Here is a 26,955-nt window from a genome sequence, read left to right on the forward strand (position 1 = left end):
ATCTAATTTTAACTTTGCCCTGCCATGTCTTGTTCAAGGTACAACATTTCAAATTCTGCCTAAGCAAAATGATTATATCTTCTCAACATCCTCAGATCCTTTAAGAGGGTGCTGGAGAATGAGAAAATCAAAGACTTGAGAACCGCTCACCTCTTTCTTCTATCTTCCTTTGCTCTTTTTGTCTCCTGCATATTTTAATCTTTCCTATTTTATTTTATAAAATCAAGGAGATTTATGGGGACAAAATTTACTGACTTCAGTACTATCGTACAAATTATTGTCTCTGGAAATCATATCCTGCCTTTAAGAAACCTACCACAGATGAAGCCCCTATCCTGGATCAGCACACACATCTAATTAGGTAAGAAGAAAAGTATATCAGGAAAGGTTGAAAGTTGTAGGCATGGGAAATAAATTGACTTCTACTCAAGTTACCGCCATGAATATACAGAGGAAAGGACCTGCATCTGTTTCACATTGTAAAAGCCTTAGTGCCCAGAGCAGCATTTCAAGCCCAGAGGACGGCCAACAAATGTCCATGTCAAGTATGCTAAGGCCGTCCGCCGCCTGACCTCTGCAGCAGTTCTGATAAAAAGTGTCCGGTTTTTGATTTACCATCTTAATTTTATGTGATTCTGAATATGCTTTACAGGCTTTAATTCAAATTACCCACTTCTGACTTTGAAAATGAAATAACTAACTGCCTACCAGACTTCCAGCTCCTCCAGGGCAGAGATTTTGTCTTACTGACAGAAGCCCATGGTTGCAGTCCCAGACATGACTTAGAGGTCAATTCCTTCTAATTCCACCTCGCTGAATGACTAAATGAAACAACCTATAATAGTTGCACCTCTAATTGCTGTCCCATCCCATACTTGAGAATTTCAAACTAAGAAAGCTCCCCTTCTGAGTCTTTGGCAAATAGGCTAATTGGAATGACCTAATAGCCTTTCTTGTATCCATATCCAACCCGGACCAGAAACAAGGTGGCAAGATCAGCTTCCACCAGCCACCGCCCCCCAACCCCACCCTCTCACCACAACCTATGCTAACCCCCACCCTCTCACCACAATCTACTCTGATGCACCCAACTCCATTCACAGCTGGGTGGGCACAATTTGTTTTCAAAACAAATTAATCTACTCCACCCTCCTAGCGATCTTCTCAAGCCTGGCACTTGGGAGAAAACATTGCTTGGTTCTACTAAAAAGCAAAGTTATCACATTGACACTCACATGCTTACAAGGAGGAGGAATGCAGAAACATCACTGTTCAGAAGACTATAAGAAATGGCCCCGCCAAGGCAGATCATCAAAATTCTATCCTGACTGTGAGGTCAGGCAGGGACCTCTCAGAAGCCAGGATGTTTTGTCAAAAGGAGCACCAGATTCATCGAATCAGGAGACTGAGGACTGCTCCTACCCCTGGGACCGCTGTTCATCAGAAAACTAGAGATGCTAGCAGAGGAAAATACCCAGTGTGGGTCTTGACCTATTCCAAGAGGCTCTGCAATGCTGCTAGAAAAATTACCTTGGCCCCTTCCGCTTCCTTGCAGCCATTGCTTAGCTTTCCACGCAGACGTTCAAAATGGGGCCTTTGAAATGAGGCCTCTGCCCTCAAACGAAGGTGGTTCAGAGCAACTCTTTGGCTGATATCACAAGACTCCCAGGGCAGCGCTTCGCTGCTTCCTCAGCATATGCCAGTGCCCATTTTACAGGGGCGATTTATGGTCCTTCTCTCAGTAGAGCGAGCCAAAGTTTTATAATCTTCATTAAAAATCAGCACCACATGTAATAATACAGAATACTGCCTGTACACAAGGGGGCCAAGTTATAGGTGTTCAGGGAAACGTGGCAGAATTTCTTGGCCCTGGCAGGCGTAAAGTTGCAGGCACCAGCACTATACTAACACAACCTCCTTTTATTGCAAATGTTCCTTCAGTCGAAGTCCTAATTACTTTCTGTAAAACCCTAACTACCATCAAGCTTTCTTCCGACAGGGCAGCCGCGCGATGGCCTTCAAGTGCAGCAGCAACACCCTGGCGGCCTCTCGAGTGGGCGGCGGGGGAGGGGGCTGGAACCCAGCAGGACTGGGGCCTCAGCTGCGAGGTAGGCTCTTGGGTAAGCTTCGTAATCGCACGCGCCCCTTTTCAAACCCTGGCGTGTGGACTTAGAGGCCACCTCGGTGGGACAGGCGGAGGCCCTCCTGGAAAGGATTCAAAAGTCAGTATCAACGTCAGGTCAGAAGCTACTCTTTCACCCCGTCTGCTCCCAACAGGGGGACCGGTCAGCTTTGAGGGGCCCGCGGAGCATCTTTTCCTGCCCCTTCTTGGGAAACCGCTAGGCAAGCCCGGAAACCCAGGTCTCAAGGTCCCACTCCCCTTCCAGGGTCTAGTGCCCCGGCTCTGCCCTCTCCCCACGTGACACACCAGCCATCACCTCTCCAACCACCCCTTTCGCCCCCAGTCCTGGCCTTTCAAGGCCCCTGGGCGAGTCGCCGGCCAGGCCGGACCGAGCCAGGCGGCCAGGAGGGCCAGGAGCAGGGGGCTCTCCAGGCCGCGCGGCCGCACAAAGCCGGGAGAGCAGCGGCGGCGGCGGCGTGAGGCGCGCCCCCTCCCGCGAGTAGGCCGAGCGCGCGCCCGCCCCCTGTCCCTCCGCCCCAGCCCCTGGAGCGCCATTCGCGGAGCGGCTTACGCTAGTCGCCGGGCGTACGGCGCCCCAGCGGCCGGGGAGGTGCGCTGCCCGGCTCCCGTAAAGTTATTGTGAATGGGGAACGGGTGACGTCAGCGCCGAATGTCAACAATGTAGCGATTGAGAGTGTGGGCGTTCCGGGGAGAGCGCGAGCCGCGCGGCGCGGAGCAAACAGCGCCGAGCAGCCGCCGCCTCGCCAGCAGCAGCAGCAGCAGCGGCAGCAGCGGCAGCGGCGACGGTGCACGCCCGGGCTGCGGTCGCAGCAGCGCTAAGGCCAGCGCCCACCGCCGCCCTCGCCACCCCGCCTGCCCACTCCCGCGGCCGCCGGGCTCTCGCTTTCTCCCCGGCCTCCCCTCGACCCTTCCCCTCCCCCTTCCCGCCACTCTCGGGGGGCTGGGGACGAGCTGCCATGTGATGTGCCTCCTCTCCGTGAGCTTTCGGTGACCCCCACCCCTCCCCGATCCGCCGACTGCCGGGAGGGGGCTGCGGGCTGGGAGGACGCGGGCAAGAGGAGACGGAAAAGAACGCAAAGTTCTCTGGCGAGGTGAGTCCGTGGCCCGCGGGTCCCGGGCCCCCGCGGCGGGGCAAGTTGGCCGGGGAAGGGGCGCGAGGGGAGCGGGCTCGCGGGACTGGCGGGGAGGCGTGAGGAAGCGGCGCGGGAAGGGAGCCGCGGTTGCCGGGCGCGCACGCAGCCGCCAGCCAAGCGCCCTGCCCGCTTTGATGGCATTTTCTAGGAACGGGAAGGGGGTGGGAGCTGATCGGGCGGACGCACGGCTGCGGCCGTGCGCTCTCTCGCCCGGCTGTTTACGGCGGGCGAGGAGGCATTGTATTTTGCTCGCGTCGACGGGTGTTTTGGAACAGCAGGGGGAGGAGGAGCAGAGGGTAATAAGTCAGGCGTGGGGAGGGCGGGCTGGAGGGAGGCGCGCGTCCGCGCGACCGGAGCAGCTGTCAGACCCACGGCCCTGCGCTCGGGCCCCCGGCCCGCGATCGCGGTGCCAGGCCGGGCGGCCTCCTTCTAGCCCTCGGCGTCCGCGCCCGGGGCTGCTCCGCGAAGCTTTGCGCTCGGCTGTCAGCCGCCGCTTTGCGCTCGGCTGTCAGTCGCCGCCGGGTAGCTGAGACTACAGCGACTGGCGGGGTATCAAAGCCCAAGTTTAGGGTCCCGGGAAGAGGCAGCCCGGGGACTCTTGGCGCAGACCTCGGGCTGCGCGCTGGGTACTATCGCTGCTAGCCAAGGACCGGGTCATTGGCATGCATCCCGGGGAGGTCGAGCCGAGAGGCTCGTGCCTTCAGACAGAAAAATCTTGCACCTTCCTTTTCCACGATTCTGCATGAAATCTAAGTGCAACACACACCCCCTCTTCTCCCTGCCTGCACTTCAGTCTGCAAAACCCCTTTTGGGCTCCACCTAGGAGAGGAGTTTATCCAGGGGACACCGCTCCACCGCCCCCTCGCCGAGGCGCCCTGTAGGGTCTCGCAGTTTTTCTCCTCTCACCCGGTGAGTGCTCAGGAGCCGAGCACCCTTGGAGAGGGAGGCGGGCGGCGCTCCTTGAGAAGGGACTCGAGTGAGCACCTCGGTGACCTCGGTTTGGCCGGGCATTTGCAAGAATTTGGACCGTGGGAGGAAGTGGGCAGGGCCGGGTGTGTGCGTGTGAAAGGGACAGCGCACCGCAGGCTTCCAGGGTCGTGGGAGCGCGAGGTATCTGCAGCACCGTCTCGCATGTAGGCGAGTTTGATAACTTGGGGGAAGTTCCCGCACCGCCGTCAGATGGTTTTTGTCTGTGGCCGGAGAAGGAGCGCTTCGCAATTTGCCTGTCTGGTCACCGTCGTCTCGATGACCCGTGACCCCTGGGAAACAGGAGGGACGAGGGCGCCCAACTCCGGGCTGAGCTGCGCACTCTCGGCCGCCTGGCGGGGGGGGGGGGCGGGAGCGGCGGGACGTAGTGTCCCTCGGCTTTCACCTTCGCGGTCTAGTGCTGCAGTCTCTCACTCCCGGTGTAAATTTCATCTGTTGAGTGTATTTAACTAAAATGGGTAATTACTTTAGATAAAAATCCTTTCCTGCCTAGTGGGAACCTTGGCGGAGATGATGCCTAATGAGATATTTTGCTTTTGTCTGTTTAGAGTAAAATTAGAGATGTTAACTCTGATAACGGTTTTCTCAGATCATTAAAATGTAACATGTAGGAAAGGCATGTTGAGCTGCGAAGGCTCTGGCTGACATGAAAGAAGCTGTGCGGGGAAAGGCTGCCACTTGGTTGGTGGAGGGGCTATTTTGGTAAGGCAGCGGCGTCTCGCTTACAATGTGAGATTGCCCCACCCTGGTGCTCCGGCAGCTCGCAGCTTGTGAGTAAACGGCGGTTTTCATTCTTACAGGTAATAATAAATGTGAGTCAAAATGACATCTTGTTAGAATTAGCCTTCAGTCTGTAAGAGAGATGGCTAAATAACAGTGTTGCATTCAAACTGCTCTCGTGAAAGGTCTGTCAGCATTTCCGTTATAAATGCAGTTTTTCAAGAGTTTATAATTTCACCACAAAACTTTTGAGTGGCTGAAATGTTTTTCCCTTCTAGTGTTCTGCTTAAAAAAAAAAAAATGCGATGATTGCCCACTTCCATCCTATTTGCTGTTCCTGAAACTTGAATATCATTCAGATGAGCGTCCCAGAAATGGAAAACACAACCATGGAATAAAGAAGTTTTGTTAGAATATACTTTATTTGTGCCGAGTAATATTTTCATTTTGGATTTTGGAAGGCTTTATGTTTGCCATTTGGTAATCATAAATGTGTTAATTCTGGTATCTGTCAGTTCTGCAGGTGGATTGAAATGTCAGTTCGTGTTGTATATGCCAGGATTACATGGAAGAGCATTCTCCTCATATATGTGTCTGTGAGCTCATAGCTAAATTATATGCACATCTGTTAGTTACTTATCAGTTCTTTGTATGTTGCAGGCGAAGATCTGCTATAAAGGAGAAGAGGTAAGGCAGAAAGAAAGGGAGGGAGTCAGGGACCCCCCTCTCCCCCACCCCCATAACTTTTCAGCGTTTCTAGTGCCTGAGAGAAAGCCATTCATTGTCTTTCTTTTGAATTATGCCTTTGACTCAGTTCTTCAGGCCAGTCCCTTTCAGTCACTCACCTCTGGCTGCAGTGAGAGGGGCTTAATTATTTGTAAACTGCTCTGACATCCGTGGATGAAAGGCACTGCAGAAGTGCAAAGTATTGTTATCCCGATATGGAATTTAATAATCCATTACAGTTCATCAGGAAAATGCACTTTGCAGCGATGGTGGGAAATGTTCCCACCTGATAGAGGGTAATAATAACTGCCTAAAAGTAGGGTCAGATTACAGATGAGACAATTAACTCTAGCCATGTGCTCGTCAATTTGTTGCAATTCATTTAGTGATCAAAGTGAGTCGCAGAGAGCCAGATGGTCAGGTTCACATCTCTCCTAGGCCAGCCCTTCACTTCTGAGCCCACTGTCTGCACAAGCAACAGGACTTACTCATTAGTGCTTGTGAACTGTTCCTCGGAATTTGTGATTGAGGCTCCTGGGACGCCGACAAAAGGGCCCAGGCCAATCTGTATTGTTGCGAGCAGTTTAATTTTACTTGGATTAACTCATGCTTAGTGTCTCTGGGATGGATCCAGCCTTAACAAGGGAAGAGAGAGATCCTAGTGGCGCTCTAGCTCATCGGGGCTGGGCTCCACTGCCCTACTTTTTTGTCTACCTCAGATTTCAGGGGGTGCAGTGTCTGGCTTCTTGAAAATGTTGGCTTATACTCAGATACATAAATACCCTCCTGTCTGGCTGAGGGGTGGGGAGCAGGACCAGTTTGGTGGGCACGTGACCTGCACTGTTGCCCAGGCCCCCTCCCCTCTCAGAAGGACCTCACACGTGGTTTAATCTTCTGCTCTTGTTCTTGAGATCCTTAATAATTCTGGAACATGGGGCCCTTCATCTTCATTTCACACCGTCTTGAAGAGGAGGGGGCATGGCATGGAGTGGCAGGCAACCACTGCACCATCTCAGCTACTTGTCATCAGGCAGGAAGGGGTGGGAATAGCGGCTTTGTGTCGCCACACTGTCTGATTTTTCCGAGGGAAGCTGTATATCAGGGTTTTGATGTGGAATCCCCTACTTTCTAAATATTTGCTCACACCGGGTAGAAACATTGTAAGTGCCGGAGCTGGCCCGTAGGCTGTCTGGCTGCCCACTACTGAGTGAACTAGAACATCTTACTGTTTCATATTTCTGTCTTTGGCTATTTTCTAAAGGCCTGACATATCGTAGATGATTTTTGAGTCTACACCAAGTGAATGGTTAACTCTGGTCAGGAAAATTGAAAAAGGCAAAAAACCCCAAACGGAATCAAATGAAATCAACACTGAGTTCCACTCAGGGATTGATAGCTTTCTTTTTAACAGAGAATACAACGTGAAAGGCCATATAATTAATACCAAAGGCACCGTATAATCCTCCGCAGGTAAATAATCTATTTCTTTGGGTCACCTGCCCTCTGTTTAATTGTTATTGACCAGATCGGGTAACATGGCTGTTTAATGCCTGAGGACTCCTCCAGGAGAATTTGACATTTGCCAGCACCCACTAAAACAATAGCTGTGATTTGTTGAATGTTCACCATGTGCCAGAAACAGTGCTGACTCCTTTCCCTGAACATTGACTCCTCATTTCCTTCCTTGACTCCTCAAGGCAACCCTGAGAAGCAGGCATTGTGCCCATTCTACAGAAGAGGAAGGTTCTTATTGGAAAGGATTTCATCAGAAGGCAGTGTGTGTTGCCCTGACTGTCTCAAGGTTATTTCCCTGTCCTGTATACACAGTCTAGCCCAGAGTCAATGACTGGGCATGGCGTTGGGAGTCATAGCATGCAGAGAACCCAGTCTCTACCCTAGAGTACAAGGAATAGGGAACAACGTAAGATGCAGCATAATCTGTCAACATCTGTGATTCATACAGCAAGCACTGCATCTGCCTCCCTGTCTCCTTTCCGTGTCAGGAAGGTTCCAGTGACATAGGACCCTATCAGAGGCACAAACAGTTCAGAAGTCAGGGCTGGTTGCAAAAACTGGCATTACTCTGGAGAAGAAAAGAAGCTTTCGGCAGAGCTGAAGCCGTGTTAGGGAAAGCAGCACCAAGGCTTTTGGAATGATAGAAAATCCCTCCTGGATTGCCAGTGACAGCATATGACCTATTCTTGTCCCATTTTTAAATTTCATGTAAATATTTACACATTGTTCAAGTCAAAACTGAAACCTGCTGTGAACTAAACATTTTGTAAACTCAGATTGCCCAGAATTATTACTCATCTGTTTTTTTTTTTTTGGTCTGTGATGATATCTAATAGAAAAGTAGTTCTTTCTTTGTCAATTTAAGGTTTTTACTTCCCCCAATCTTTTGTTTTTTTCTTGTTAATTTCAAATGTCAGTTTCTCTAAGACTGAAACTTACTCTCACCATCAGCATGCTACTCAGCTTCCCTAAAGCTGGAAGTCTCAGAAGCACCAGTGTGTCCTTTTCAAGGACCATTTCTTTTCTAAAGAATATGGAAATTGAACTCAGTCCTACGAGTGGCACTACTTCAAAAATCAGGCAGGAATGTTGCCTTTGTTTTTCCTTGAGCTACTTTTTTCCAAAATAATAAATCTTCCTGATCTGAAAGCAGTTCACGTACTTCTTCATCCTCGTCATTGGAATTACAGCCAAAATGTCTCTCAGTCTTCCCCAGTGACCTCATAATCACGACTTCTCCAGCATATTACCCTGGTTAACTTCTCTTTTGTTCCTCAGCCTGATTATAAATTGGCCTTTGGTTCTGAGATGTGTCATTTGCCTCCCTGACCTCTTTGTTCCACTCCTGGTGGCGGGAGGACAGCACTGATGCCCCTGCCCGTGGCTGCCTGGTTACTGGTTCGCTCTCCTGCCTGTGTCAGCTTTCATCTTCCCTTTTTCCAAGCATTGCCATCCTCCTATTTCCAGTTTCCCCATACTTCTCGTGATTATCTTCATTTATTCCCGAGCCTACTACAGCTGGCATGTGGACAGACTCCAGCTTAGTGCAGAGGGAAGCATTCTGCATTTCCAAGTCCATTGTCAAAACTCCAGTCCATCCTTTTGTCTCTCCCTCGCCACTTTCTGTGGATGCTTCAGGGGTTTCCTCAGGCTGCATGTGTCTACCCCGTAGAAGGCTTAGACTTTGGAGTTTAAAGCTGGGAGAGCCCAGTGTGGTTATTCCTGTTCTTATACGTAGAAAAACAAAGCCAAGGTGCTGCTCAGCGACTTTGCTTAGTCTCCCAGGATCTACACATTATAAGCAGGTTTTATATTATTCCCATCCTGTATTCTCCTAATTATCAGGAGCTCATGGATGGGATAAAATGGGCCAGGTGTCCAGAAATGGCATTCTTTAGAGGCAAGTGGCTCATTCATTCACTAAACAGATATTGAGTATCCCTAACATGGCAGATGTAGTGCTAGGTGAACATGATGCTTTTGGGGAGCAAGCCCAATCCCGGCCCTGACCTCATGAAGCACCCCATCTAGTAGGAAGGATGACGTTTATCAGATAGCCACAGATGACTTACTGCAGACTCTGAGAAGGAAAGGTATTATATTCACTGGAGGATGTACTGGAGGGACGTGACCTTGTTGGGAGGTTGGGGCAGCCCTGCCCAAGGAATTATGGAGTCAGCTGCCATCTGAACCTGTCTGAAACTAGCTAGTTTTCCCCCTAGTCTCCCTAGACTGTAAAGAAGGCTGAGCGCTGAAGAATTGATGCTTTTGAACTGTGGGGTTGGAGAAGACTCTTGAGAGTCCCTTGGACTGCAAGGAGATCCAACCAGTCCATTTAAAAGAAATCAGTCCTGAATATTCATTAGAAGTACTAATGCTAAAGCTGAAACTCCAATCTTTTGCCACCTGATGAGAACAAAGAGCTGACTCATTGGAAAAGATCCTGATGCTGTGGAAGATTGAGGGCAGGAGGAGAAGGGGATGACAGAGGATAAGAGGGTTGGATGGCATCACCGATTCAATGGACATGAGTTTGAGTAAGCTCCGGGAGACAATAAAGGACAGGGAAGCCTGGTATGCTGCAGTCCATGGGGTCAAAAAGGGTTGGACATGACTGAGCGACTGAACAACAACAAGTCTCCCAAGCCTATTAATTCACTTCTATCTGTGGCCCTTTGGAATATTGCATAAACCATGGTATAACGTGTTGAGTCATTTTGGCCAATAATGGTTTCTGTATACAGAGTCCAGAATTGATTTATTTACCTGTGTCTTTAGAACCTGATAAAAACAGAATTAATTGCCAAGAATATTGTTTGTTTCCTTACTGGAAAAAAAAAATGCAAGTTAGCATTCTTATTTTGGGCATGTTGAGGGTCATTTTGACAATATTTGAGTGATTAGAAGCTTCAGGCATGCCCTCCCAGTTGTCTAATATGCGTGGGCTTGGGGGCAAGGGGCTTGGGTGAAAATGAGAGTCTGGCTGATCAGAAGCCCCTGTCTGTCCCAGACCGGACAGGTCTCCAGCCTCTGCAGACCCAGGATGATTATACAGACTGTTCTTAGCACAATTTAGGAGTGCAGACAGCATCTGTTTAAAACAAATGGACTTATTATGTGCTAAAACTCCTCTATTTTCTTTTTTTCCTATTATAGCTAACCTGTGTTGGGAGCCTTATATGTGTTTTTCATATCAACTATTTAATTCATATAACCACCCGGAGGCAGGTGTGATCATTAAAGACTGAGGCACGGATGTCACTTGGCTAATGAGTGGCTGAGCTGGGTTTGGACACGAGGAGTCTGATGCTAGAACCTGTTCTCTTAACCACCTGTTGTTCTGCACCCTCTCTTCCTTTTTGCTTCTCCATCACATCTCAGAAGTGGAAATATAGGCCATCTCACTCCACTGGATATTTTATTGACATCTATCTGAAAGATAAAATTGAAAAATAATTTCTCAGTGAGCCTGAGTGAATGCATCCTTTGTCTTTCTTCTTTCACCTAACTCACTTTCTGATAATTGCATTCCTCAGTTCTCAGTGTCCGTCTGAGGTTTCAGAGGATGGAAGTGATAACATGTCAAGACACAGGAAGAATTAGACACAGAACATGAATCCTATGACTCTGTTCCCAGGGTTTTTCTGTAACTCACGCTCCTACCCTCTTGTTATGTGAAGAATTTGTTTATAGCTTTCTTTTTTTTTTTTTCTACTGAGGAGGAAGAATTTCATTCAGAACCAATTCCATCAGAGTTCCTAATGAGAAATATTAGCTGCTAGTAACAGATAAAAACAGGTAACCTTTGCTCCATTCTAGTCAATTTCAGGAAGAGATTATCTTGCCAGATTAGCATGTTGCAACTCTCAACAGGAGATTTGAATGATTTTAAAGGACTCCGCTAGGCAGTTGGTTCGGTAGTGACCCCGATTACCCTGGGTTTGCAGGGTGACTGTTTAGAATGCTGACTCAGCTGTGTCCTGGGCTGGATGTCCAAGTTGTCATCTTTAGTCAAGTGGCATTATCCTTGGAGCTGCTGGAACATTAAGCATACGCTTGAAGCTCAATTTGGGAAATGATCAAGCATATGACTGTACTGTGCTTATTTTTCAGTATTTAGTTCAAATTTTGGAGATGGCTAAATGGGGAGATGCTTAGTGTGTCACTGTTGGAGGTTTTAAGTGATTAAAAAAATCAAGCAGATGAGTGCATAAAGATTTCTATGCAAACAATGATGAGCTTAAATTAAAGCTGCTGATTTAGTATGAGAATTACTTGCACTGATTTGTAGAACATCTATAGAGGTTCAGGCTTCCATATTATGCAAATGAATGAGCCCTGAAGAGTCAAACTGTGAAAAAAAATGAAATTAACTATAAAAGATATTATTACCCATTCAGCAAGTGGAAAATGTAGACTTACTTAGAGTTAACCCTTTTCATGTATTTCCTTGAGAAGATTGGCATCGGGGTGATGATCTTGACGGCATTGTAAAGAAGCCATGCAAGGTTTGCTCTTAGTTCTCCCAGTGTCCACTTTCTGTCCTGACTTCTCTCTCTCCTCTGCTCCCTTTAGGCCACTCAGTGCACTTAACCAGTCCCCTTCTTCCCTTTCAAAACCAATCTCATAAAAGGATTTTATGAAAACTTTTGTCTTTTGTTGTTGTTTAGGTGTGGAGTCATGTCTGACTCTTTGCGACCCCATGGACTGAAGCCTACCAGGCTCCTCTCTCCATGGGATTCTTCAGGCAAGGATACTGGAGTGGGTTGCCGTGCCCTCCTCCAGGGGATCTTCCCAACCCAGGGATTGAGCAGCAACAACCTAGTGTATTACTTCTTTCTGAAGGATCAGCTTATTAATAGGAGATAAACTAAAAGAAGTAAAAACCCTAGCAGTGGGGCTAGTAGAATCTCATACACTGGTAACCTGGTGACGGTAGGAAATTTCTGAGTAAAGAGAGGGCTCTATATAAATCCAACCGTGGAGACAGAGAATATGGACAAGCAGATTAGAATGTATAAACCACAGTATTACAAATATGAAGAGCAGATGATTTTTAATCTGATAGTACGTTTGTCAGAAAGCATCATCTTTCTCTTGCCAGACACTTGATCTGATTGCATAAACCTGGGTAGCAAGATGGTGTGTTATTTGACATTTAAACGGAGGTTCAGGGGAAAACCACTTGGTCTGTAACTAGGAATTTTTGTCAGTCAGTCAGTAGCAGTGAACCTGAAATACTCTATTATCTTTAAATGTTGAATTTTAAAAGAAAAAAAAAAAGAGAATGGATTTCACCCATCTGCCTCCCCACCCTACACTTCTATTGATTAAAAATTGAGTTGATAAGTCTATTTCAAAAGTGACATGCCCCATGCTATGAGCATGACTGGTGGTGACAACTGGACATTTGGAGCGGCTGACTGTTTAAGGAAATCATGCTTTTTAAAATTTTAAAATTTTTATTGTCTTGGCATGTGAGATCTTAGTCCCCTGACCAGGGATTGAACTTGTGCTCTCTGCGTTGGGAGCACCGAGCTTTAACCACCTGACTACCAGGGAAGTCCCAACCCTCCTGCTTTTAGATAGACGTGTTGCCTTCTGAACACCCAGTCGTGATGAGTCTGAACTGGCTTCCATTTTACCCCTCCCCCATGCAGACTCCCCCAGCAACCATGCTATGTTGAGTTGATGGCGCCATCTAGTGTCAGTCTGTGGAAATGCCCTGTACTCATCTTTCATTCTCTGGGGGTCTGATCTCTTGGGTAGCTGGGTAAGGAGAGTCCCTCCCTGCTCTCTGGAGTACACTGTCTAGTAGGGAGACCTCTCCCTAATTCGTACTCTTCTTCTGTCTTCTGTTTAGTACTGCCTCTGTGCCTTCCTCTGTCTCTGACGCCATTTCTTTCTGGTCTCCTCTCTCTAGTACCCCCTCTCTGTAGCTCTTCTTCCTTTCTTTTTCTTTTTTTCTGTTCCAACTCTTGGTGAATTTTTTGGAACAACAGCAACAAAAATTTGAAACTCACAGATGATAAACGATTTTCCTGATGAAATGTTATGGCAAAATAGGAGAGTGTCATGCATTTTAAAGTGGAATTAACCACGAAAGGTCATATTGGAGAACGAGAGTGAAACTGGACAAAGTCCGAAAGTCTCACCTAGAAGACTGCCTCTAATTAGGTGCTTCAGTCACTCAATAATGTTTTCTTTAGTTTTTAATTGGCTTTGGAACTATTGTTATAGTATTATTTTCTCTTTTAAAACTACAAATGTAACCTCTGAGTTGAATTTTAAATTTGAGACAACCTTCATGGAATATCCTGAACATCATGGTGTTTCTGTGTGGGACGATGTGTTCTGAATTCCGAATAATCCGTTTCCCTCTGGAGTTTTGGGTCCTGTATTAAGTGAGAGAAAGGAGGTGAAAAGTCATGTAGGAGCCAGCCTGAGATGTGATTACACCAGGATGTTCATGGGATCCGAATTTGTGTACAGGTTTAAGCACATCAAACAATAAATTTTAAATTTCCACTTGTGTTAAACATCTCTACATTGTGGGTTTGAAAGTAAGTCCCCTCTGAAAAACAGGAACTGTGCTTGTCTGTTACCAGTTTTTGTGGTCGATCGGGCAACTATTTTGATTTTTGTCAGAAGGGAGGAAAAGCAGTTAAATCCAGTTAAAAACTGGTTAAAATGAACTGGCTCATGAGATTTGAGTGCAGCTGTTCCCCACATCACAACACGGAGAGTGAATTGTTTATTACCACTCTTCAGTATTATTAGTTATCAGCACTGCTTTTTGAGCAGCGGCATCTCTGCTCTGTCTGTTTGGGGTTGAACCTTGGCAAATAGGAGCTGTGAGGGGAGAGAGGTTCCTGTTTGCCGATTTGCATGTACCTTGTTTTTGTTTTTGCCGGGTAGGTGTGTGCGCCTTCTGTCTGCGAGAGCCATTTAGCATGTCAGCAGTTTCCTTCCAGCCGCGAGTGCTGACTCATGCAGCTGTTACAGCCCTCAGCTGGCCCCACTGCGATCGGCCCACAGCACCAGCGCCGCCGTGGAGAGCACCTCGACCATTTCGCTGCGGGGAGACTATTTTCAGATCTGTGGTCGCTGCTGAGCTGGGTTCCCTTCTCCCTCCAGCAACCAGACACAGCTTTTGTTTCCCCGGGGTAGAAAATTGGGCATATTTCTACCTTGGTGACTGTGTGAGCATCACAGTATTTCTGGGAAGCCCCCAAAGAAAATCGATTTTTACTTCCTTTTAATTTTTTGGTGCTCCTTATAGGGAGAGAGGAGTGGGGATGAGAGTAAGAGAAAGGGGCTCTGCTGTTATTTCCTCCTTAGCACCAGAGGGAACTCTTCTGAACAGTTAACTGAGGTTTTCCTGGTGTAACCCAGACCTGACCCACTTCTCCCCGTGTCAGTGAAGTGTGTGTGCCGGGACTGGGGCAGTGGGCAGGAGGTGTTCAGCAGCTAGCCCCACTTGGTTTTATGTGGTTCAAGTCCTTAAGTAATGACAGATTTTGTTTGTATCTGTTGCATGTTATTAAGGTTTAAAAAAAAAAAAAAACTCAAACCTGACCTCGGGTCATTTTAAACCTGGCATGTGTTTTCAGAAATGGTTTCGCTGTTTGTTTTTGGAGTTCAGTTCTGCTTATTTTCATTGGAAAGTGAAAATGTTACTTTTTTTGAGGTTTATAAATAAACTTCCTTTTGCAGATACAAGTTGATCAGAGCATCCTAAACTTATCTTGAGAAAGATGATTAAAGTGAGATCAGTTAGAGAAAGGAAAGCTTTACACATGGTTGTGGAGTTTGCCTCCATTTTTTTTTTTAGCTTCAATAAGCATTCTGAAGCAGCTTTGACCAGTAATAAAGAAAAAGCCAAGCCACAGTGACTATGTGTAACATGATGTTGATGGAAGTTCTTGGTTTCCGCCGATACAAATGACTCATCAGTATCAATAGAATTGTGACTTCTAATAATAACACAGTGCAAGACCTTCAAAACATGTGGTTTTAGCCCTAGCTGTTAGTGAAAGGTTGGAAAATATTAGTTTGAGCTTTTTTTTTTTTTCTGATCTCTTGATTTCACCCAAATTTAAAGTTGTTTTTTGTAGGTGTGATGATCACACTATTGTTTTTTCATCTTACTGTTTTTAGTTTCGTTATGACCACGTCGCCAAACTCAGATCATTTCATCGTTTAGAAATCTGTGCAGTAAGCATCTCCCAGGGCTGTGTTTTGAGGGAAATGTGGCTGAAAAGCAAATCCTCCCTGAACAGAGAAAGGAAAAAACCGGTCTGGACTCTGGTCCACCAAGCTGCCAGCCTTCTCCACAGCGTCTGTTGTGGAGGGTTGTGGGACCGCTGACTGGCTGATTGCCCTGTGAGTCATTGTCAGAGGAATCCAAGAGGAAGGGTAACAGAAAATGCGAGTCAGAGGAAACGGCCGAGTGAGAAGGAGCAGTTACGACAGGAAGGACGGTGCTGCCCCGTCTCCAGGGCTGAAGGGCTGAGACCCGCAGACCCTGAGCATCACAGGGAGGTTAGGTGTGCATTTGTGAGTTGCAGCCTTTCTGCTTGCGTCTATTTGTGGGCGCTTTCTTATTTTGCTGTTCAGTTTTGGTTTGTTTTGCCTGCAGTTTGGCCAGACCATCAGAGATCGCTATCTTAGCTCGGTAAGACCACAGAGGTCTTACCCCAGGGCCTCTCCTTTTCGCATTCTGTAGTGAAAGCAACTGAATTTCTAGACTATGAAATCAGCACCTACATTTACCTTTATACAGCTTTTTTTCTTTCTGAACACTTCATCTTTAGAAATGTTGCATCACTGGTTTCCTAGTTACTACAGCCAGTGGCCTTTGTGCCTTACCTGCTATGTTAGCCTTGATCTGGGAAATACTAAAGGCTTTAAAGAGAAGCACAAAATGAGAATGTTACTAGTTGAAATTTTGTGTCAGTCTTGCCTCTCTCACAGTTCGTCCTGGATGGCTCTTGTTTTTCCATGCCATCTTCTCAGCATTTTTTAGTTTTAATACTTATGCCTCCCTTTACTGTCTTTACCCTGGTGTCTTGCTCCCCGCTAGCATTTCCTTTCTTTGCCTCTTGTTCTTCCTCCCTCTTGCCAAGTCTTTACATTTCTTTCTCTATGTGAACACGCACCTCTTCTCCTTTATTCTTGTAGATTCTTTCTGCTCCTGCCTGCATGCATACACCCTTTCTCACATCATTCCTAGACAGACCCAGGCATGTGTGCACATATGCACACACTCTGTGTACATATGTGGACACATGTGCACCAACACAGCCCCCTCCCTGACCCTGGTCTCTTGCTTGTGGAGACCCCACAGTGGCTCTGGGTGCTTCTGTTGCTATCTCTTCCCAGAGCTGGTTTCTGGAAGGGGTCATTCAGACAAGAAGGGAATTGGAAGGGGAGCATACACTGGCTTCCCGCCTGTGTCTAAGAATACATCCTGGGAAGGAGGCTGGATTCTGAGGCTCCAGGAAAAAACCCAAGGGAGGCTCTGGCTTCAGAATCCAGGGAGTAGGTTGTTGTTTAGTCCCTAAGAGGTGTCCGACACTGTGACCCCTGTGGACTGCAGCATGCCAGGCTTCCTCCACCCGCTTCTCCTGCCCTCAGTCTTTCCCAGCATCAGGGGCTTTTTCAGGGAGTCAGATCTTCACATCAGATGGCCAAAGTATCGGAGCTTCAGCTTCTGCATCAGTCCTTCCAGTGACTATTCAGGGTTGATTTCCTTTAGGACTGACTGGTGTGATCTCCCTGCAGTCCAAGGGACTCTTCAAGAGTCTTCTCCAACACCACAGTTTGAAAGCATCAATTCTTCAGCCCTCAGCCTTCTTTATGGTCCAACTGTCACATCCATACATGACTACTGGAAAAACCATAGCTTTGACTGGGCAGACCTTTGCTGGCAAAGTGTTCAGGAGGAGGTAGGCCTGAGCTTGGGCACATCAGCCAAAGAGAACAAGGTGTTGGGATGATTTTTCCACCGGTCTTGAGTTGGAGAATCCTAATGGGGTGAGAAGGGCCTCTGGAGGGGGTGGGTGGTTGGGGAGTACTAAGGGGAGGAGAAGGCTCAGAACTCAGGGTGTGAAAGAGGATGGGGATCATTGGCTTGCCTCTGGCTGTTAAAATGCCCACAGAGCCTGGTCCAGGGGAACTGGCAGGAGATCCCGGGGATACCCGGGCTCCCTCTGCGACCTTAAGCTGTCTCTTGCCCCACCAGAGAGACCTTCCCTGACCCTGTGGAGTGGGGGGACCACCCTCTTTTCCAGGCACCCACTCTTCTCCTTCCTTTTCTCTGAGGCTCTTATCACCCTCTGCATTCTTGTATATGAGGTTGCTTGTCCATCTGTCTCCCTCATTATGAAATCAGCTCCAGACTTTGGGGTCTTTGCCTCCTTTGGTCACTTAAGTCCAGGGGCCTGGAAAAGTGACACTACAGGGCTGCTCATTAAGCATGTATTTGTTGAATAAATGAACTTACTGTCTCTTAAGAATCACCTGTGGCTTCTCACTGTCCATAGAAAACACTCAGAGTCCTCAGAAGAGCCTTTAAAGCTCCTTACAATCTGTTCCCAGGCTACGATTTCAGATATATATTTCATCAGTGTTTTCTTCTCGCTCAACTTTTGTTAGATATCTCTCTAACTAACTTATGTTTTTATTTTGTACAGTTTCCTAACGTATGTGTTATATCTGTTGGCTCTGAAGTTCTCTTAATTTGTCCTAAATTCACTTACTGTGCAAATAGAGAATTACTTGTCAAGGGGCTTGCTCTTTGCAGGGAACTCCGTTAAGCCCAGGTTATGGTGTGTGGAATACGGACCCAGTAGAAAGCATGGTCCCAGACGGTAGGGAAGTTAGTATTTCTGGAGATCACATATATAAGCATGAAGCATTTGAAATACAGTGCACACAGCAGGATGTGATCAAGGGCCAGGATGAATAGTCGAGGTAAGTGTGGTTGGAGTTGGAAGAAAAGAGAGCTGGCAAAGATTGGACGTCAGGACGGCTTTAACAAAAGGAGTTGAATCTGCTTACGTCCTTAAAATGATCGCGGGATTTGCTGAAATGGTCCTAATTACCTAGCTGATATCCTTCGAGATCTTATAGATGTCAGGTTCATCAGTTTTATTGTTCCGTATCAGTCATTGTCAGTATACTTTGACCATTCCCAAGTAAGACCTTCTTAAGATGTAATTAATGAAGGGATATGAAGGACTCTTTAAGTGCAGACCTAGAAAATTCTTCTGTAATAGTACAAAAAGTTTAAAATGTATGAGGAGGCCTTCACTTTAATTGTTTGAAAAAAATGTAAATAGAACTTCAGTTCATTAAAACATGAGGAGTAAGAAAACAAGCCCAAGGTGGTCGGTGATATTTGTGGGACATCTGTGGTACTGTTCCAGCATATGTAAAGAACGCATGAATTGGTAAGAAGAAGCCAGACAGCCCAGTAGAAAAATGATACTGTACATTCATAAACTTGAACAAGCACTTCACCAAAGAAACCCAAATGGCTAGTTGAATAATGTATGTTAAGTAAAATTACAGTAACACACCATATACTCTCTCTGGATTGGCAAACGTTTACATATCTGATATAACCGTGTGTTGGTGAGGATGTGCATGCTTGGAAGGCCTTGTACGTAGTTAGTAGGAGTATACTACTACTACTACTACTAAGTCACTTCAGTCGTGTCCGACTCTGTGCAACCCCAGAGACGGCAGCCCACCAGGCTCCCCCGTCCCTGGGATTCTCCAGGCAAGAACGCTGAAGTGGGTTGCCATTTCCTTCTCCAATGCATGAAAGTGAAAAGTGAAAGTGAAGTCGCTCAGTCGTGTCCGACTCTTAGCAACCCCACGGACTGCAGCCTTCCAGGCTCCTCTGTCCATGGGATTTTCCAGGCAAAAGTACTGGAGTAGGGTGCCATTGCCTTACTTGATACAATTACGTTAAAGAACAGTTTATTACTGAACCAAGTTCAACCAGGTACAGTCCAGCAATCTTATTCCTAGATACACATTTTGGAAAAAGTCTTACTCATGCGCTTCAAAATGGATAAGGAAGTTGTGGTACATATGTACAATGGGATATTTGTTGTTGCTGTAAAGTCAGTAAGTCACATCTGACTCTCTGTGACCCCATGGACTCTAGCCCGCCAGGCTCCTCTGTCCAGGGATTTCCCAGGCAAGAATACTGGAGTGAGTTGCCATTTCCTTCTCCAGGGATCTTCACGACCCAGATCAAACCTTCGTCTCCTGCTCAGCAGGTGGGTTCTTTACCACTGAGCCACCTGAGAAGGCTGCAGCGGAATATTACTCAGCCACAGACAGGAACGAATTTGAGTTAGTTGCACTGAGGTGGATGAACCTAGAGTTTGTTATACAGAGTGAAGTAAGTCAGAAAGAGAAAACAGATATCGTATATTAATGCATATACAGGGAATCTAGAAAAATGATACTGATGAGCCTGATTGCAGGGCAGGAATAGAGACTCAGACGTAGAGAACGGACTTCTGGACATGGTGGGGAGAAGGAGAGGGTGGACAAATTGAGACAGCAGCATTGAAATATATATATTATTATATGTAAAACAGATAGCTAATGGGAAGTTGAAGTGTAACTCAGGAGCTCAGCCTGATTCTCTGTGACAACCTAGAGGGATGGGATGGGGGTGTTGGTGGTGGAAGGGCAGCTTAAGAGGGAGGGGATATATGTCTTCTTATAGCAGATTCATGTTGTTGTATGGCAGAAACCAATACAACATTGTAAAACAGTTATCCTCCAATTAAAAATAAATTTTAAAAAAAGGAAACACTGACAAGAATGTTCAAAGAAACATTGACTAATAAGAGCAAAAACTGGAAACAACCCAGATGCTCATCAACATTGTATTCAATTAACTCATTTTGCTGTACTTACCCATTGAGATACTGTTTGGCTGTGGGGAATAAAAAAAAAAGAGTCAATAACAGCACATACAGGAGGGTGTGCGAGATGTGTTTAAGAGCAAGGATTCTGCCTGGGTTCAAAATCTGGGTCTCCCACTTACTTTGTGACCTTGGGCAAGTTTCTTAACCTCACTGTTCATCAGTTTCCTTACCTGTACATTGGGGTAAATGACAGTGTCTGCCTGATAGGGTTGTTAGGAAGATTAAATGAGTTAATATTTGTGACATGATTAGGATAGTGACTGGCATGTAATAAATTTTAGGTAAGTGTTTGTTAAACAAAAATGCATACATCAATATGGGTTAACCTTAGAAATGTCCAGTGAGAAAAGCAAGACACTGAAGAATGCATATAGAATGATTCCATTTATATAAAGTTCAAAAGTGTGCAAAACTAAGTGGATTGCTTAGGGACATATAGATGTTAAAATTATAAAGAAAATTAAGGCAATGATTGCCAGCAAAAAAAAAAAAAAAAAAATCTGTATAATGGTTACCTCTAGAGGTGATGGAGTAGGACATAGTAGGGAAGGAATTCTTTGGGGGCTTCCAGGGTCCTCAAAATGTTTTATTTTCTAGCCTGAATAATGGTCCCAAGAATGTTCTTTTAAAATAATTATTTTAACTGTGTGTGGATTTTTTTGCAAATGTATATGCTTATTACATATTAGATAATACATTTTTAACAGATTTTGTGAGTTGTTATTTTCTGAAAATATTTCTGATTTGATGTTATTTTAAAATTACCTAAGAAAATGCCAAACCCAAGGTAGCAAGGTGACATTTAGTAGGCATAAATGTAAATTCCTACATTTGAGTTAAAAAACAAAAATAACCTGTTCAAGTACAGAATTTGCACACCTGCTTGGTACCTGCTTCCCTATAAGACTTTGAGCTGCCAGTGTAGTGTGGTCCTTGCTTCTTACTGAAGGTGACATTTCCGTAGAGCCACGTTTAGTGAGCTGTCCCATTTAGATAGGACTATGCAGTGATTTTGCTCAGTATTCCCAGGCCTAGTTGTCCCATGTACAGAATAACATGCCCCATTCCTGGGGACTATTTTAAGGAAGATACTGACCATGGATGGAGCATCCTCTGTGATCAAGATGTTTAAGGATCTGGAAACTGGCCACTTCTAAGAATAGCCAAGGAAGTGGGGATGTTTAGTTTGGCGAAGAGAAGATGTAGGGAGAGAAAGGGTGTCTTCCGTCATTAGAAGAGGAAATCAGCTTTCTTTGTTGTTTCACAAGTCAGATGCCTGCCGTGTCTGCTGGTGGAGGCAGGTTTCAGCTCCTGGTGGCTGGAGACTTCCAAACAAAAGCTGTTGGCTCTCCTTTAGGCTTGACTAATCTTGGTACCTGACGTGTGGTTCCAGGCCCAGCAGCATCAGCGTCATCCAGAGCATGTTAGAATGCAGAATCTCAGGCCCACTTCACAACTATGGAATCATCATCTGTATTTTTATCAGGATTTCCCTGGGGATTCATTTACACATTAGATTTTGAGAGGCACTGGCCTAAACATTTCTAAGATCCTTCTTTGTAATTCTTAGGATTCAGTGATTTTATTTAAAGTATATGTTCAACTGAAAATGACCGGTTCATATGTGACATTATTGATTTTAGAACCTTGACTATAGTTAATAATAAGGTATGTTATGTTTCAAAGTTACTGAGACAGTAGATTTTATAAGAAAAAATAAATTTGTAAGTATGTGTGGTGATGGGTATTAACCAGACTTCCTTGGGTGATTATTTCACAGTATGTGCTGTGCTTAGTCATGTCGCACTCTGTGTGACCCCATGGACTGTAGCCCACCAGGCTTCTCTGTCCGTGGAGATCCTCTAGGCAAGAACACTGGAGTGGGTTGCCATGCCCTCCTCCAGGGGATCTTCCCAACCCAGGGATCAAACCCAGTTCTCCTGCACTGCAGGTGATTCTTTACCGACTGAGCCTCCAGGGAAGCCCATTTCACTATATATGTGTGTGTGTGTCTGTGTGTGTGTATACGCACACACAAATATCAAGTCACTCTGTTGTCCACCTGAAACAAATACAATGTTGTATGTCAGTTATATCTCAATTTTTAAAAAGTAAAAAATAAATGCCTGAGTATGTTACATGTAGATAAAGCCAAACAAGTTTTTGTTGCTGAATTAGTTTGAAATTTTTTTGCCCATTTTCCCCCTAAAGTAAATGTAATGTTGCTTATGTCTTGGGGCAGCTTATAACAATTACAATATAATATAATAGTGATTTTTTCCCTTTTTAATATATAGGATGAGATTCTTATTTTAAAATTGTTAGTTCATTCAAATTTTTCTTCTGTAGTCTTTAAAATTGGCAGAGTGGATTAAGGTTCTGAATACCTCTTAAGAATGCGCAAAAGAGATATTTAAATGATAAAAAGATATCACATTGGTTTCGTATTTTTTTTTTGCTTGTGCATATTCCATGTTTTGACCTTATAGGAACCTTCAAAGTCTGAGTATTTATAGTGATTCTCCACAGTGCCCTTTATCTTTTAGATACTAAACCTGAGATCAAGTAAAATAGTTGTACCTTTTTTCCCCCTCAAAAGACCATGACTAATTTAAGTTCATTTCTTATTTTCCTTAAAGATTTGCTACTCATCCTTTTAACTGATGAAGTTCAAGTGGAACCCGTGATTCATTTCATCCTTTTCCCTTTATGTAATTAGTCATTTATTCTTTTATGTCCACAGTAAAACTAATACTTAGCATGATAGTCTTAAGATTCCAAAATAAAGAAGTTCTTAAATGACTTACAATCAGATATAAAATATGCTTTACTGTATGGCAAAAATGAATAGGGAAAACTTCTCATGAATAAAAGATGTGTTTTTTTAAGGCCATATAACCATGAGTTACTTGGCTTAAGCACATATTTCCAGATCTGTTTTCTTTTAACATGTAGGACAAAGAAACTGTACTTTGATATTTGGCTTAGATATTATTTGGTGATATATGGCATCTAGATAAGATAAATATGACAAATGGCTTTGTAAAATGTAAGGTACTATAGGCATTTTATTAACTTCAGTGCGTGATAATCCAGTTTTCATTTTAATTTAGCAGGGTTTCCCCTCCTTTTCTAGAACTGACTTAAACAAAATCTAAATTCCATCTTAGTGTGAGTCTTTAAGTTTCGATTTCTTTATCCATAAATGATTTTGAATAGATGTCACCACAGGTTATCATATTAGTAATTGGAAGGTGGAAGGCTAGACTTTTTTCTGTAAGCTTGCTCGCTTGTTTTCTTTATTTGTTCATTCATTCATCATGAATATATACTGAGAACTTTCTGTGTTCAAAGCTCTGGGCTGAGTGCTCTGGTAAGACATAAAATGAATAAGCCAGTCCAAGGTACAAAATTATTTGTAATTTATAAATTTATTTTTAATAATTATCATACTTTTCTGAACTTTAGAATGTTTGATCACCATTTTAAATATTGAGTAGACATGAGATCGATGGTGAACTTGATAGCTGTTAAAGATACAAATGTCTGAAGTATATACTTCAGTTTTTAAGAGCAAGGTTGAAGAAGAGTACTGCATATCCATATAGAGTTTACCTGATCTTAGATTTTTTTCAGAATGCTTTGCAATCACATACTCCAGTCTAGTCTGTGCTGTTTAATACAGTCGCCACTTAGCTGCATGTGGCTTTTGACCACTTGAAATGTGGCTGGTCCAAGTCAAGATGTGCCATGAGTATAAAATATACCCTGGATTTTAAAGATTTAGTACCAAAAAAGACAAAATACCTCTTTAATAAGAATGCTGTTTACCTGTTGAAATGATACTATGTATAAAAATGTTTTAAATTTTATCTATTTCCTTTTACTTTTTACGACTACTAGAACATTTTAAGTTACCTATGTGGCTCACATTTTATTTCTGTTGGAAAGTGCTGGTGTAGATTCTAAAGTGTAGAGTGATTGAGAGCTCTTAGAGAAAAATATCAGAGCTTAACACAGAGAGTTTTAGAGATGAGACACCACTGACAGAATCCACTTACTCAGAAGAAGAAATCTCAGTCTGCACCTTTGCCCTACTTTGAGACGTGCCTGCTTTCCTGAGCACACAAAAAGAGCATTGGTAGAGCGAGCATTTTAATATCTGCAATGTACACAGTATTGAAGGGGATTAAAATAAATATCACACAGGTCCCTTCTTTTAGGAAAAGATCCAGCCTACTGAGGAGACAAGATATGAGCATATGACTTGTTATATCATAGAAAGAGAGAAATAGCTATTCAACACTCTTTTCCAAGAACTTGGAAGCACTCAATGGAAAAGGAAAGAAATGTCACCATGGCAGGGAGGGGTGCATGATTGGGTGCTCAAGAGTGGGTGAGATTCCAGTGGGCAGAGGGAAAGGGGCATGGCGGGTTAGGAAGGGGATTGAGTGGAAACAAGCGAGAAAAGATGGAAAAGCACAAGAAAATAGAGAGGTCAGCTGAGTCCGAGGATGGAGTGTAAGGTATAAGTAGAATAAATGTTGCATATCTTTTTAGAATTTCCCAGGTGCTCTGGTTGTAAAGAATCTGCCTGCAATGCTGGAGATGTGGGTTCAATCCCTACATCAGGTAGATTCCCTAGAGAAGGGAATAGCAACACACTCCAGTATTCTTCCCTGGAGAATCTCATGGACAGAGGAGTGTGGCAGGCTATAGTCCATGGGGGTTGCAAAAGAGTCAGACACTACTTAGCGACTAAATAACAGCAAATCTTTGTTAGAAAGTCCTTTAAATAGCAAAATTAGTAATACTGTATTTCCAGTTACATTTATACTTATATTTGTATACAATCTTGTAACTTAAAGAATTCTCAATAATACAGTATCACTTAATATTTTAGGCAACAGTGATAAGCATTTTTTTTTTTGCTAAAAGTGCACTGTTATGTCATTTGATTTTTGCTGTTGACTCCATTTTATAGAAGCAGAAAGCAGAGAAGCCTGGCTTGCATAATTATGATAAAGTCTTGAATCTGAACTAAACTCTCTAGCTCAGTTTTACTATGCCGAGCCACTCTGAATTGCACACCTGTAATTCTGTTTGCTTTGCCTGTTTTTGAACTTTATATACATGGAATCATGTAGCATGCACTGTTTCGTGTCTGTGAAATTCATTCATGTCATTGCGTATAATGGTCGATTTTTTAATTCTCAGTGCTGTATAGTATTCCGCTGTATGAATATACCACTGTTTGTCTATTTGTATGGTTTTCAGTTTTCTGGCCATCCTGAATGGCATTGCTATTGAACATTCCAGTACATATCACTTTGGGTGAACACACAGTACGTTTCTGTTGGACATATATGTAGGAGTAGAAGTATAAAAGCAGCTAAATTATTAAATTGTCTTGGAAATGAGTCTAAAATTTGGCTTTATGATACTCTTTAGAGGAAAAGTAAAAGCTGTAAACTTTTAAAAAACTGAAATAGAGTTGACTTACAATGTTGTGTTAATTTCTGGTATACAGCAGAGTGATTCGTTTATATATATTCTTTTTCATATTCTTTTCCATTATGGTTCATTTCAGGATATTTAATGTAGTTCCCTGTGCTGTACAGTAGGACCTTGTTATTTATCTATATTATATGTAGTAAAAAACTACAGACTTCTAATCCTCAAATACTATATCAAAATAGATATCAAGGCAGCCTTTACAAAAGGATCTAAGGTGTAATCATTTTTCTGCTTTTAACACATTTTTGGATGGAAGCATGAAAATAGTAAACTTTTTCATCTATATAGAATTGGAAAGGGGTAACCAGGTGGCGCAGTGGTAAAGAATCCGCCTGCCACTGCAGGAGGTGCAAGAGATTCACGTTCGATCCCTGGTTTGAGAAGATCCCTTGAAGTGGGAAATGGCAACCTACTCCAGTATTCTTCCCTGGAAAATTCCGTGGACAGAAGAGCCTGGTGGGCTACAGTCCATGGGGTTGCAGAGTCGGATGCGGCTGAGCGACTGAGCACACACAGCATACAAAAAGACTGAATTTGTATCACTAAGGTTTCTCTTACAGTTATACTTTTTTCCTCCAAGATAATTTCTGGCAGATAAATAGTGGATAATGAAGATGAGATTGTTACCAGGATGACATTATACTAGGGTATAATGAGCAATAAGTATCTGGATTATGTTTATTGGGAGATGAGGAATTTGAGGTGCAGGTAAATGGTAGGAAATTACATTCCAAAATCTATAATGAAAGCTACAGTTCTCAAAACTTTATTGAACTTTCCTCCAACCCTCCCTCTTTTGTTTAGGGGAATCTTCAGGCAATCAAATTTGCATTCTTGCAAAGAAGGCAATTACAAATTCCCCAACCTGTTTTTAGGGAAAAAAAAAAAGAAGGCAGACATTTATCCAAAGGCATCCTGTGTAAAGGAAGGGTAGTTCTAGGATTTGCCAACAGAAGACTTCAGTCTTTGTAGCTTCTTAACGCTAATGATGATCGTTTAAAGATGGGTGTTTTATGTTTAGACTGACCAGAGTTGTTGAACTTAAATTGACTGTGCAGAGGAAGAAATCTGTCTTTTTTCTGTGCTCTGACTCAGGGTGGCCCTAGGCAGGTTACAAGGCAAATGGAAATGTAGCCTCAGTGGACAAAGAACATTGTTGTGGTTATTGGTGGTAAATGAAAATTATTTTAGAGTGGATCGAAGGACATTAACTTAGGGCGTATCACTTATGAACTGAAAGTTTCGTTCCTCTGTT

The 26,955-nt window shown here is 44.2% G+C and overlaps 1 protein-coding gene across 3 annotated transcripts in view; it reads left to right on the forward strand.

Annotated features, from left to right (window-relative positions):
• Positions 1-2,712: 2,712 nt before the first annotated feature.
• BACH2 (BTB domain and CNC homolog 2) overlaps positions 2,713-26,955 on the forward strand; it is a 392,327-nt gene continuing 368,084 nt past the window's right edge. For 2 of the 3 annotated variants that reach the window (XM_070376589.1, XM_070376585.1), the window contains exon 1: positions 2,713-3,234. The gene's annotated coding sequence lies outside the window, so the exon portion shown is untranslated. The remainder of the gene's footprint in view (positions 3,235-26,955) is intronic. The other variant, XM_070376587.1, reaches the window with a different exon arrangement.

This window comes from Bos mutus, chromosome 9, assembly GCF_027580195.1.
Source record: "Bos mutus isolate GX-2022 chromosome 9, NWIPB_WYAK_1.1, whole genome shotgun sequence".
Taxonomy (NCBI): Eukaryota; Metazoa; Chordata; class Mammalia; order Artiodactyla; family Bovidae; genus Bos; species Bos mutus.